Genomic DNA, 14,453 nt, shown 5'->3' on the forward strand with positions numbered 1-14,453 from the left:
TAAAAAAAAAGGAATTATTAAAATTTGTAATAGATTTTTATCAATTTGTACATTTATGGTTATCATACCCCCGCTCCGAATGAGAGGGAGGTATACTGTTTTACCCTTGTGTCTATCTGTCTGTCATTCTGTCTGTCTGTCCGTAACAAAAATTTCTATCGCATTCTTCTTGGCAACTATTCATTGCAGGTGCTTGAAATTTAGTACACTCTTTGTTAAGGCATACCATACGTTGGAATCTATTGTTGTACCAATCGGACATTAACTTGTTGGTAAGTGACGACTTTGTTTAATTTGTGCCTAAATTTTCGAACAAAGGACTATATACATGATTTGAGCCAAAAACGGCCCCTTTAAAAGAACATCATCATTTTACTGTAATTCTTTGTTTATTTTGTACAGATATACATGTGAAGTTATTTCATAATTTTCATTTTGATTCATGTGCCAACAACTTAGAAATATGACATCATAAATTTAACGATTTTCCGCAATTTTCGTCAAAGCTGCACTCTATCTTTCCCATAAAATTTGAAAAACGATAAGAAAAATGTAAATTTTGACTGATTTTGATTGAATCATAAAAATAGCGCAACTTCTGATGTCATATACTGTCATTGAGTGCAAATAAATCAAATAAATAGGGGGGAGATATATCTTATATCAACTCTTCATAAAAATAGCATAACAATTTAATATATTTAATACACTTTAAAACATGGCAAATTATGGGGCCAACTTTGACTCGTATCATATATAGGCACACCTTACGCTAGGATCTATTGTTGTATCAATCGGACGTCAACTTCTTGTTAAAGTCAACTTTATTTATTTGTTTATTTGAAAAACAAATTTCGTCAAAAATATTTCAGCAACTATTAATGGCAGATGCTTGAAATTTTAACACATTCTTTGTTTAGACATGCCATGCATTTGGATCTCTATTTTTGTACTAACCGGACGCCAACTTCCTTTTTAATTAAACTTTGCCTATTTTGTATATTAACATCAGAGCGGGGGTATTACTATTGAGCATTGGCTCACAGATATCTTGTTTAGCTAGACTTGTCCTCATCTGAGTAATACCATGTTGGTTTTGATCAATAACTAAATCATTCATTAGTTTATTCGGTTTCCTGTAGATGGGCCAATTTTACCTGACCATGAGGGGAGAAAATAGAACACCTTCCTTGAAATCCTTACAGAGGAAGACAGAAAACAGACATTGGCTACGTAGACCACTTACTGCAATATGACGTCATTATCTTCAAGTACGCACTGACCCGAGTCACTCATGTCAGCAATCAAAATTGGTCTTTGTACGTTGTCGTGTGGTGTCCGTCGTGGGTCCTTCCTTTACAATTTTACATTTTTAACTTTTTCATGAAAATTAGACGGTCTATTCGACTCTGTTGTTACCATTTTTGGAATGAAGCATCTCTTGAATATAAAGAATCTGAAATATGAAAATTATGACCCTACCACCCTCAGGGCCCCATAGGTGGGGCTTAATATCCAAAAAAGGTCAAATTGTTCTACTCTTTGTACCAAAAGATAATTTTTTGTAACGGTATAGATGATGTGAGATTTTTCTGACTCTTGACTCCCCCACCCCCCCCCCCCCCCCCAACTTCATTTTCATGAATAAATGTTTCAAACATCAACAAATAAAAGCGGGTTGACAGAGGAGTCTTGGATTAGAGAGTAAACTTCAAAATGAAGCTTACGATACTAACTACTTCAAAATGTAGAATTCTAACATGAGACTCTCTGACTTGTCAGTTTAAGGGCTAAGGTACTCAGGTAACCGTCAAGGCATGTGTGCCTTATGTTTAATAGTACTCACATAGCAGATAAAATGCAATTTGAACCATATTTTAATTTTGTTCATGTATAAGGACAAATATTTAGATCCTAGAATTTGTGAAAGACCAAATACTTAACAAATTTGAAGAACTGATGTCAATATTTATTTGTTCATAAGATGTCTAAATCAGCCGGTCCTGTTTTTGTATTTTTTTAATACTTTATATTCTACCTCGTACAATTTATCAACAAATGTAAACTTTGTTTAGGTGTATTATGTTTATGTGTGTTAAAAATTGAATATAACTGGATTATCCGCAGAGTGACCAATATCTGGACTTGTTTTAAATAACGCGCCATTATTGGAACCTGTGTTCTGTGTACATGAACTATACAGTAATTACTTATTGTACTTTATTATCATTTTATTTCACAGTATGTTATCTGTTTAAAATATGTGGTCTGTGTACATGAACTATACAGTAATTTGTTATTTTACATTGATAACAATTTTTGGAACCGAGTTTTCCAAAGGAGAAATCCAGTTATTGAAATGGTCAAATGGCATGCAGGCGGGCAGCTGCCAAAAGGGTACACCTATTGTACGGCTTACTCCTCATACAGTCTTTAAGATAGGAAGTTTTGCAGATCAATTATACATATATCAGAGATGTTAATATTACTTGGATTTTGATTTTTGATAATTTGTAGAATAACTACTATTGATCTTAGTCATTTTCTCACAGAATATATTATATAGGGTACCCCATTGTACGGTTTGCAGATCATTTGAACTTATATCAGAAATGTGCAAATTAATTGGATTTTGGGTTGTTTTTTTTTTTTTATAATTTATGATTAAACTATTAGCTGTTGAACTAGGTCATTTTTGGCAGAATTTTGCATATAGGGTACTCCATTTCTCTTGATAGGTAGTGTTTATCAATTCAGGATAAATGGATTATGAATATTGTACACATAAAAGAAAACTCAGCTTTTTGTCACATTGACAGCTTTTCACTTGTCCTGGTATTGGTTTAGTAGATTCTCAATGGACAGTACATGTTCTCTGTTTTACATATTTAAGTCGTTTGAATGTTCTTATAAAACCCAGGTGTTATTTAGTGCTTGGACATAGTTGCCACTTAAAATTTGGACTAATGTGTGATTATTGTTTTTTCATTTGCACACAAGAAATCTTGTATATTAATGAAACATCATATTCAAAGGGGAATAACTCAAATTTGAATTCTTTAGGTAGAAACGAATAAAGAGTTATTCCCCTTTTCATAATGTTTTTTAGATAAAGTTTTGCTTAAGAACCGTAATTTGTGTTGTTGACCCTCAAAATATTTTTACTATGAAAGTTACTTGAATATCAGTTTATATTTGATTTTTAAAAATGACATAATTAACGTGGATGGAAATCAAAGGGTGAAAAGGAGGATTCAGAGTCTATCATACCGAATTTTTTTGTTTTTTAAATGGCAACATGTAATTTTTTATGAATAGTTGACCTTCATCTGTATGTCAATATAATGTTAATTTACAGCTGAATCGTGTCTTAAATGCTCTAAGACCTGTATACTTACAATGTTATGACAAGTTGCATCATGGGATAGTGGTGTAAGACAAATGTTATGTAGGCCATGTTGTTATTCTGTCTGTATCAACTGTTTGTATTGGGTTTATCATGCATTTTGTAATAATATACCTATATGTATATCATTGGTGGGTTTATCACATTTCTCCCACATTAAAGAATGAGCTATATTGATCATGTAGATAGAAAACTCATGTTTATGTAAATAGTTTTTGTGGAATATTGTGACCAAGTTGAAGTGAACTGATTTTTTCTTCAAATATTATTTTTTTCTTTGTATTTACACTTACCGTGAAATACATAATACTTATATACAAATGATTTTTGGTGAGTTATAGCAAGCTGTAGATAGAACTCAATAAATGTGATATTTATTCATAGTTTTGTCTTTTTTCTTCGTAAAACAGTACTGTAATATCTGGTACAAAGAAGAATATGGTGATGTAACTTTATCTACAAGAACAAGACATTATGTATTAGGGCTAACACATTCTGACTGACAAACCAATCTCCTTTTGGATTTACTATAGTTAGATGTTTATGGAGACTAGTCAACAATAAATTACAAAATGAATTTCCCATCCAAGTACTAAGATAACTCTTCAGAACAAGAGGCTCGTGGGCCAAATCGCTCACCTGAGCACCAATAGACATGATACAATCAGTTTAATGGAGTTATACAAAATATATGTACAATGTACAATAATACATGTAGATCCTGTATAAATGAAATTCCATTCTTTCCCCCTGGATATCTTGTGTTTATGATTAAGTTCTTCTCTAACAGGATGATTTTAAAATCATATCACATGTTTAGAATGCAGTTGTGAAAAAGATTCTAAACAATTGTTTTTTATGGGATATGTTGAATTTTTTTTAAAATTCCTTTTATTTAAAATCGAACACCTTAAAATTATTCTGATCGGGGTCAGCTTTTATCAGAAATTTTGCATTTTAGTTTTAATTTCTTTGTAAAATATCATTAATGAGTGTTTTGTGTGATTACATGTGCGTTGTATTTGTTATTCATTGGATTTTATCCGTAGATTTAAGATATAAAAGAATAACTATTTTGTTTTCAGAAACGATTTTAAGACTTGTCCAGAAAATATTCCTCTTGGTTTATCGTATGCTTTCGGATTTCCTCGATGATTATATGAAGAGGCAATCGCAACTTCTCGGGCCTTTCGGACAGTGCTCGGAAAAACATCTCGAATGTATTATATAGGAGTCCACGACAACACCCTGTTCATAACACTTGATATCTATACAACATATTTTACGATCTGTTGAGAAGTGAGATAGACTTCATCAAAATTAATGCGAAGTTATTCCACAGAAAAGACGTACTGGACTGTCTAGCCGATACTTGTTTTAAGTAGTCTTGTCCCATGATCAAGAGATATAGAAAGCATCGTAGAGTTTGAATGCGTCATTTCTATTTTTGATATTATACAAAAAGATTAACTTCGTTAATTGGGTTTTCCGTTATTCTTGTTAAAAAAAATCCCGATAATTCATAATAGAAAAAAATATGAGTAATTCAAATTCAGCTTAGAAACTACAGGACATGCAAAATTACATATCGTTGATCTTCTTATGAATAATAAAAAAAACCCAACTCCCATCAGAACTTCCTTACTTTAATTTACTGATGTAAACAATTCTCTCAATAAAAAAAAAAGTCCGAGGAGATACGAGTAGATTGTGGCTGTGATGGCACCCTTTAATTTTGAAATTCAACGCGGGGAACGTGAAAGCTGCCGATAAATATGTTCTAAGACCATGGGCGAAAATGACGGACATCAAATGAATATAAATTTTAATTATTAAAGGCAGAACAAACTACACCCGGGTTTTTTCGGTTGAAACTGTTTGAACAGATTAGAGGGTTTTGTCAACGTAATAATGCGCATACGTATATTAAACATTTTCATATTGGAAGTTATGAACATTCAAATACTGAAACACTCTGACAAATATCAAACAGCTAGCCTTGAATTGTTTGCGACCCCAGTTCGTAATAGCTGACCTTTCGGAACGACATTTAAGAGAACAATTGTCGTTACACATGATATATGAAGTTTTATGTCAATATCTAATCTAGATATCTAACAGATGGCAATCGACCTAATTTTCCAGGATCAGACAGAACTTGAAACAAATCAGACGGATTATTTTGTACAATGCATACTGCAATTAACCAGCTACATCCTGGGATAAAAGTTTATCAATGATAATATTATTATCCGACTGATGCATGTATCCTTGGCCTTTTTATATATCAGGAATGCACGCACGCGCGTTCATTTTCCTGCAGGTAAAGACAATCAGTCATGAAGACCCTGTTCTTTGTCATTGGTCTCTGCATCCCGTTCACCAAGTCACATGAGTTTTCTCTCTTTCTGTATAGGTACATGTATATCTTTAATTGTCTCTGTACGTTGAGTCAATTTTTGTCCATCTGTCTATCCATCTTTTGTCTGTCTGTCTGTCATTACATGCATGAACATGTACTTTAGTAGCAGCAATATTCGTTGAGGATTTAATTTAGTTATTTTCGTTGGCAGTAAAAAAATAACGAAATTAAATCCATGACGATTTTTTAAGCCAAGTATGAGTGATAAGAAAGGGATTACGACATGACAAAATAAAATGACAAAATGTTATTTGGTTTCGTATATCCGTTTTTTTTTCGCATGTCACAAAATTTGCGAAAAAAAGGAAAAATCTGTAACAATTTTCATTTGCTTCAGTCATTTTTTTGTGATTTTAACAGTTTGTTATAGAAAATGATACAGGATACAAATTGTGCGTTTTCAATTATTTGCGGTTCAACAGAGATCGCGAGAAAATTAGATAATCGCGAAAATTACCGGATATACGATATGTGCTTCTACAGTATATATTGTTTCAAAGATTGAGTTGTGTATATTTCGTTATGTGCTCTCCTGTCTGTCCGTCTTTTCTTTTATCCGTCTGTCTGTCTAGTCTTCTGTCTGTCTGTATCTGTCAGTAAGTCTGGTTTTTTATCCGTCTATCTGTCTGTCTAGTCGTCTGTCTGCCTGTATCTGTCAGTAAGTCTGGTGTTTTGTCCGTCTATCTGTCTGTCTAGTCGTCTGTCTGTCTGTATCTGTCAGTAGGTCTGGTGTTTTGTCCGTCTATCTGTCTGTCTTGTCGTCTGTCTGCCTGTATCTGTCAGTAGGTCTGGTGTTTTGTCCGTCTATCTGTCTGTCTTGTCTTCTGTCTGTCTGTATCTGTCAGTAAAACTTGTCTTTTGTCTGTCTATCTGTCTGTCGTGTCTTTTGTCTGCCTGTATTTGTCAGTAAGTCTGGTTTTTTGTCCGTCTATCTGTCTGTCTTGTCTTCTGTCTGTCTGTATCTGTCAGTAAGTCTGGTGTTTTGTCCGTCTATCTGTCTGTCTAGTCGTCTGTCTGCCTGTATCTGTCAGTAGGTCTGGTGTTTTGTCCGTCTATCTGTTGTCTGTCTTGTCCTCTGTCTGTCTGTATCTGTCAGTAAGTCTGGTTTTTTGTCCGTCTATCTGTCTGTCTAGTCGTCTGTCTGCCTGTATCTGTCATTAAGTCTGGTGTTTTGTCCGTCTATCTGTCTGCCTTGTATTCTGTCTGTCTGTATCTGTCAGTAAGTCTGGTGTTTTGTCCGTCTATCTGTCTGTCTGCCTGTATCTGTACGTTGAGTAAATTTTTGTCCATCTGTCTATCCATCTTTTGTCTATCTGTCTGTCATTACATGCAAGATCATGTACTTTAGTAGCAGAAATATTCGTTGAGGATTTAATTTAGTTATTTTCGTTGGCAGTAAAAAAAAACGAAATTAAATCCATAACGAGTAAGTCTGGTGTTTTGTCCGTCTATCTGTCTGTCTCGTCGTCTGTCTGCCTGTATCTGTCAGTCAGTCTGGTGTTTTGTCCGTCTATCTGTCTGTCTTGTCTTCTGTCTGTCTGTATCTGTCAGTAAAACTTGTCTTTTGTCTGTCTATCTGTTAGTCGTGTCTTTTGTCTGTCTGTATTTGTCAGTAAGTCTGGTTTTTTGTCCGTCTATCTGTCTGTCTTGTCTTCTGTCTGTCTGTATCTGTCAGTAAGTCTGGTGTTTTGTCCGTCTTTCTGTCTGTCTAGTCGTCTGTCTGCCTGTATCTGTCAGTAAGTCTTTTTTTTGTCCGTCTATCTGTCTGTCTAGTCGTCTGTATGCCTGTATCTGTCAGTAAGTCTGGTGTTTTGTCCGTCTATCTGTGTGTCTTGTCTTTTGTCTGTCTGTATTTGTCAGTAAGTCTGGTTTTTTGTCCGTCTATCTGTTGTCTAGTCGTCTGTCTGTCATTACATGGACATTTATATATTTCCCTGTAAGTTGAAATGTGCATGGCTTTTTGTATATTCGTCCTTTTGTCCGTCTGTCTATCATGTCTTCTGTCCTTCTATCATGTTTTATATATGCCCGTCATCACACGTATGTCACTATATATGCATCTAGCTAGAGGTTAAAATCAGTAACAAGTTTGTTGTTAAATCGCGATTTTTCTAGTGTCTGTATGTGTTTTTTTTTTACATGTATGCCCATAAATTCTTGCAAAATCGTAAAACATTCCGACTTATGTATATATATAAGTAATATGTAATATATATATATATATATATATATATATATATATATATATATATATATATATATATATATATATATATATATATATGTGTGTGTGTGTGTAATATAATTTTGAAAGGGATTAATTTAATTACAATCAATATCGGTTTGAATTTAAGAATTATCATTTTATCTTTAATTTTTACAATTTCATTTTTATTTCTTGTTAAAATATGATTGTATAGCATTTGTTGAAGACATCGTATGATCAACAAATACTATAACATGCGCGGATCCATTTTTTTTTTTTTTTGGGGGGGGGGGGGGCGACGTTTATTTGAGTTTGCCGGGGGGGGGGGGTCCGAGGCATAATTTTGGAAAGAAATCTGAATTTTGTAGACCCCCGTCCCCCTCTAAATCCGCGCATGTTTAATCAAATTTCTTTTCATATAAAAGTACAAATGTCGTATCTTATTAAAGTGATTGATGTACATGTTCTCTATGGTCCTACATGGAGAGTTATTGTTCTGACCCAGAGGAAAGCGCTATAGCTGAATGTTTCAAACCACGACACCCCTGCTGCTATCTGGCGACACGATATAACGTCACTGGATGTTTTCTGGGGTGCACTATAAGATGTCTAACTGGTTAGTATGAGAGAGAGAGAGAGAGAGAGAGAGAGATGATAGAGAGATGGATAGATGAGAGGGAGAGAAAGAGGAGGGAAAGAGAGAGAGAAAGAGACAGACAGACAGACGGACAGACAGACAGACAGAGAAAGTATTTTTGCTAGATTAAAAATCTTATGCAGAGAAACTGTGTCCACACAACTAACGTTCCCATGGACTATACGACAACAATGGCATATGTCAAGATCCTGGTCATCAATGTATCACAAGGGACGACGACCAACGTGTGCTGTAACAAATACCAACATACACCTGCATGTAACCTACCTGCATGTAACATATAAATCAACCTAAACTGTATGTATTCTACCTACATGTAACGTATAAATCAACCTAAAAACTCAAGTGACTCAGGTTAATTAATGTTTCTTTCATAACATTTATAATATAAAATATAATAAAATGTGATATTGAAACATTGAAAATGGGAATTTCGTGACTCAAATGCAGATGGAACCCGCTCAAAACATACCTAAAAATGAAATGCTATATAAGACAAACGATTTCAAGCGGTTCGAGATCAGTAAAAGATCTATGGGATATCCAATGTATGTAGATTTATGCCATGATACTCGGAGAGACAATCTCATTCAATTTGGTTTATTCACGAAAATTTACATATATCATCCATAAACAGGCGTCGGAACCGGGGGTGGGGCGGGGGGGGGGTTGATTATTTTGCAAAGTAAGACCTAACCATTAGGAACATACCATCAGAGAGGGTACAGCCCCCGCCCCCCCCCCCCACACACACTTTTTTTTCGAAGCAAACATAATTGTTCCTTTGTTCCTAAATTTACCTTGAAAAGATTGAAATATTGAGAACTTTGAGTCATAGGTATACTAGTAGCGCCCCCCCCCCCCCTCATGAATGAGGAATTTCATGATTTGGGGAAAACATTTCGGTAGGTAAGAATTTTTTGGGGAGCTATGATATCTCTCTCCCCCCACCGGATTAGGATTTTTATGATTTTTGGATTTGGGAATTAGGTTTTTTTTTCTACTTGCTTGTCAAGAGTTCTGAGGATTAGTCTATCCCCCCCCCCTTTCAATCTGCTTCCGACGCCAGTGCTAAAGTAGCACACTGAGTTACTCAAAAATGTATACATGATTGTTTATACCACTTAATTAAGATAAACAGGACTCATGTGAGATTAGAGATACGAAATATAAGATTTAAAATTCGAGATCTATTTCAAACTGACGAAAATGATATGTTAACCTGGATCCTAGCAATACCACAGTGTTCTAATGAAAAACCATCTGTCTAACTTTTACCTAAAATTGGATGTAATTTAATTTCAAAATTATATAATTTGTTTTCTAATAGTATGGTTATATATTACTTAAATTATTGATGACTTATTCCAGACAATATAGATAATGTATACATTTGTGACAATATACCGCTTGCTGAGCGAAGTGATTTTCTTCGCCGTTTGTTTAATTAACCTCGAAACATTTTAAACCGGTGTGATTTTATTGCAGTTGGGGAAGACTGTACGTGAAAATAGATTTAGAAAATGGTTGCTTGAGTTTAAACTGTCTATAAAACAAATCCATAGTTTGAATTTTTATGAATCCTTGAAACCATATAAAAAATGAAATAATTGATATTTGGATGAAAGTTTAAGTTTTTAATATATCAAAGCATTATGTCTAAAGAACAAAAACATTGTAATCTTTTTGTTCCTGTGATTTTGCTGATAAATATGCAAAGTACAAATATATATAGGTCAACCAAATACGTATTTGTTATACATGTTAACTGTGTCAGTTCAAACTCTTTCTGGTAATGTGTACATGATTAAAAAAACCATTTCGAGTTTCCACTTTGGTTTGACATTTTCCAAAAACTAGCATTTTTGACCTGCGTCGGTACATACACGTGTTCTAACTATTTATATAACATTTTTGAATAAGTTTTCGCGTTATGTCACAAATGAGATAATTTTATCACTATGCTGAATCACACCGGAAATAGTAATATTGCCCTCCCGGAAAAAGTTATTCAAAAATGTTCTAACTATTTCTATATAGCTATTTATATTTATATAGCAATATCTATAATACAGAACCACATTTTCAAAAGTTCACACAGTATTATAAACTGTAACTATTCCACAATGCTTTAAAATTACACAAAAAACCCTGAAAGTTCATGAGGTCCCAATGCTTCCGCCTCATATACATTTATGATGTCAGTTCTATGATTAACGCGTCTTTTTCGCAAACAAAATGACGTTCCATGAAGCACCCAAAGTCGGCCCACTGTCCCCCGGGGTACATCAGGGCCACACAGTCGTCGTCAGCTGTGTAGGCGTTAGGGTCGTACGGTCCCCACTGGGGGGCGCCTGTAAAGTGCGAAACGAAATCGAAACATACAGGTAGTTATATTTTATGGTTCAAAAATTTATTTCAATGAATTTATTTTAACTTTTATGTAGTCAAAATTGATATTAGTTTTGTTTAAATTCCGTTTCGTTTCGTTTCGAATTTTGATTTCGTTTCGTTTGATTTCGTTTCGTTTCGATTGATTTCGTTTCGTTTCGTCTGATTTCGTTTCGTTTCGTTTCGATTTCGTTTCGCACTTTACAGGCGCCCCCCACTGGGTGAAGCCCAGGGCCCTGTTATTGGTGCTCCACACAAAAGATCCCTCCGTCAGGATGTCTGACCCACCGAGCCACACAACACAGTCCATCCAGTCAGTCAGACAGTAAACTATAACAAATGAAATGCTAAATAAAAAATGACTGTCGATTGTTGTTATTTGAATTTAATATATTTTAGGGCGCCTGTAAAGTGCGAAACGAAATCGAAACGAAACGAAACGAAACGAAACGAAACGAAATCGAACGAAACGAAACGAAACTAAACGAAACGAAACCAAAAATCGAAACGAAACGAAACGGAATATATATACCAACAAAACTAATATCAATTTTGACTACATTAAAGTGAAAATAAATTCATTGAAATAAATTTTTGAACCATAAAATATAACTACCTGTATGTTTCAGATTGCCGCTGTAAATTTTTAAGCCGATTATTCGAAATTTGCAAAAATTATATAATTATGTAAGTAAGTGATGTACATTCCTAATACGTTTACCTTTAAATATTTCTAATTTGTTTCATTAAATGATATATAGACGTTTAGAGAGAGAGAGAGAGAGAGAGAGAGAGAGAGAGAGAGAGAGATGCCTTAAAACTTATCAGCGACATCACATAGCAAAGTATATACGCAAGTTTGGGAGAGAGAGAGAGAAAGAAAGAGAGAGATATGATGATGACGAAGGTGATACTTATGGGGACATTCTAACAACAATTTTTTTTCTATCGATTTGAATTATTGTAAAAATGTATCGATCGAATACAATGTGATTTAGAGCATACTGGTTGGTTACCAGTTTCTAACACATAATAATAATTGTTTTAATATGTATAGCATGAATTTGGACGTCGTAATTTGACAAAATTAATTTGCAATATAATATAGCATTGAATCGTGATTTTTTTAAGTATACACTCTCATAACTGCAGCGGTGTGTGCATACAAATTGAGTAACGCGCGTTAGCGCGTTATGAAAATTTGTATGCACACACCGCTGCAGTTATGAGACTGTATACTTAAAAAAATCATGATTTAATGCTTATATTTACATTTTTTTAACTTCTTGCCTTGTCTGCAAATGTGATTCATACCTTAAAATTCCTATTTTATCCTAAGGGTAAGTTAATATTAATGGAAGAGCCACAGTAACAGCCACGAGCGTGAACTTTGATTTTCGCTTGTGACGTAGCAGTTTACAGCGTTCAACGTTTTTGACGTCATAATAAAACTCGCCAATTTGACCTTTGACTACTTGTTGCATTTAGAGACATTTAACCATTTCTGTGCCACAAGGCCTATTTGGGCCTATTTGAATATCTACGTTAAGTGCCACAGGGCCTATTTGGGCCTATGGCAATTTGAAAAAATATGCATTAAAATAAAAATAAATATTAAATACATTCAGGTTCTGTTTTTCATTATTGATTTTTTAAAATTTGTATCAATATACATCGTATGATCTATGTGTTTAGTGAAATACTGCTGATAACGTCACAACGTTAAAAATGACATCATAATCATGACGTCACTACGTCACACAGCGCAAACTCGTTGTCTGCGTTTTACCATAGCTGGCGTATGGTTTTTGTGAATACATCCCCAGGACTTTTCCGTCAGAACGGGAAAATAATATCTGTCCTAATGCACAACCTGGACCAAAGGAAATGCCCCCTCCCCGACAAGAGCACGACCAATCTTACTTTTTCCTACTCTACCATATAAACCCTGGGCTCGTTTAACATATAACCGACTTTTGACTAAAATCTATCTTAAAAGACCAAATATTTTTCATAAGATCTCACCATAGCTCATAAATTTGTCATATCTTTATAGGATAATCTTAAATACTGTCAAAATACATGTCTTAAGTCCAACTTTAACATGGCGAGAGCTAATACTTTAGTCCACCACCGAAGGCCGAGTATAATTCGAGTGTGCGCGACTTTTTTATTTTCATGCTGCCGTTAGTGCTGATTAAAAAAATCAAATAAAACACATCGGTAATATCAATGCGGTTTTTTGTAATCGGGTAAAAAGCTACTACATACAGCATCGTTCTCTGGTATTGTATAATTTGCAAGAAATCGAGAGAATATTAAGCACCAAAGGAAGCATGTACTTTATATGTATTATTTTTATTCAGAGTTAATTAATGAACGGCAATATAAACTGCGATATGCCAAATTAGGAGGAATGGGGCACTGAAAAAATTACTTTGATATGATCCTAGAACAAAATTTTAACCAGATGATCAACATTTAAAAAAATTCCATCTGGTGACATTATACTGCAGTTTTCATGCATGTAAAAGAACAATACTGAATCTTTGGACAGAAAAACAAGAACTGCATGTAATAACTTATTTGGAGATAATGGTGATGCTTCGACCGTGTTCGAGATTAAGACTTTAGTGCCCAACCCCCCATCCCCCCTGCGTACGCGCTTCAAGTCCTATTGATACCTTTTTCGTATCTTCTGTCTCCTTCTTCAGAGCATTTCAAACAGAGACATTCTTTCTTGAAACTAAATTTCAACCGTGTCTCTAAAATTGGATACCGCATATCATAGACATTTAATTTTCACATGGATGGTTCTGACCGCACGGACTTTCATTACCTGTTTTATGGTCATAAAGAGCATCTACTCTGTGTAAAGGTGCAAATATAGCGGTAAAAGAAGGAAAGATTTCTAGGACTGTAATATACTTCATGAAAATATTTAATCACAAAATTTTATCATTATTATATTTTAGACAACTCAGTTGGTCAAGCGGATTTAATCACTAAAACAAACTGTAAGACCACAAGTTGGTAAAAAAAAACTTCTTAGATCTAATCGAGATATAGAATCGTAAATGTTTTGCATTTCATAACTGTTATATTTCATCGTATGATGATGAACTATGTGTAATCGTTAACTTTCTTAGGTCTATATTGTTTTTTATTCTTTGAATATTAGAACTATAATATAAATCACAATCGTAGTTGTATCGATAAATAAGCTATTAGAGAACATTAAGAACAAAATTATACATCTTTTTCCGAGAGTTCAAACGTTTACAACTGACGATCGTGATTGTCAATTTTACACGTATGATGTGGTAAAAGTTTTTACTTTGTATGGAATAAAATGTAAAAATTAAGATAG

At 34.2% G+C, this 14,453-nt stretch overlaps 1 protein-coding gene and 1 long non-coding RNA gene across 2 annotated transcripts in view; one reads left to right on the top strand and one right to left on the bottom strand.

Annotated features, from left to right (window-relative positions):
* The window catches only part of LOC105337929 (protein ERGIC-53), an 87,525-nt gene that overhangs the window by 42,075 nt on the left and 30,997 nt on the right, over positions 1–14,453 (bottom strand). The window lies entirely within an intron of this gene.
* On the top strand, positions 56–3,307 carry LOC136272735 (uncharacterized). Its single transcript, XR_010710784.1, has 2 exons — positions 56–272; positions 1,143–3,307. It is a non-coding gene; the product is annotated as an uncharacterized lncRNA (long non-coding RNA).

This window comes from Magallana gigas, chromosome 1, assembly GCF_963853765.1.
Source record: "Magallana gigas chromosome 1, xbMagGiga1.1, whole genome shotgun sequence".
Classification (NCBI taxonomy): domain Eukaryota; kingdom Metazoa; phylum Mollusca; class Bivalvia; order Ostreida; family Ostreidae; genus Magallana; species Magallana gigas.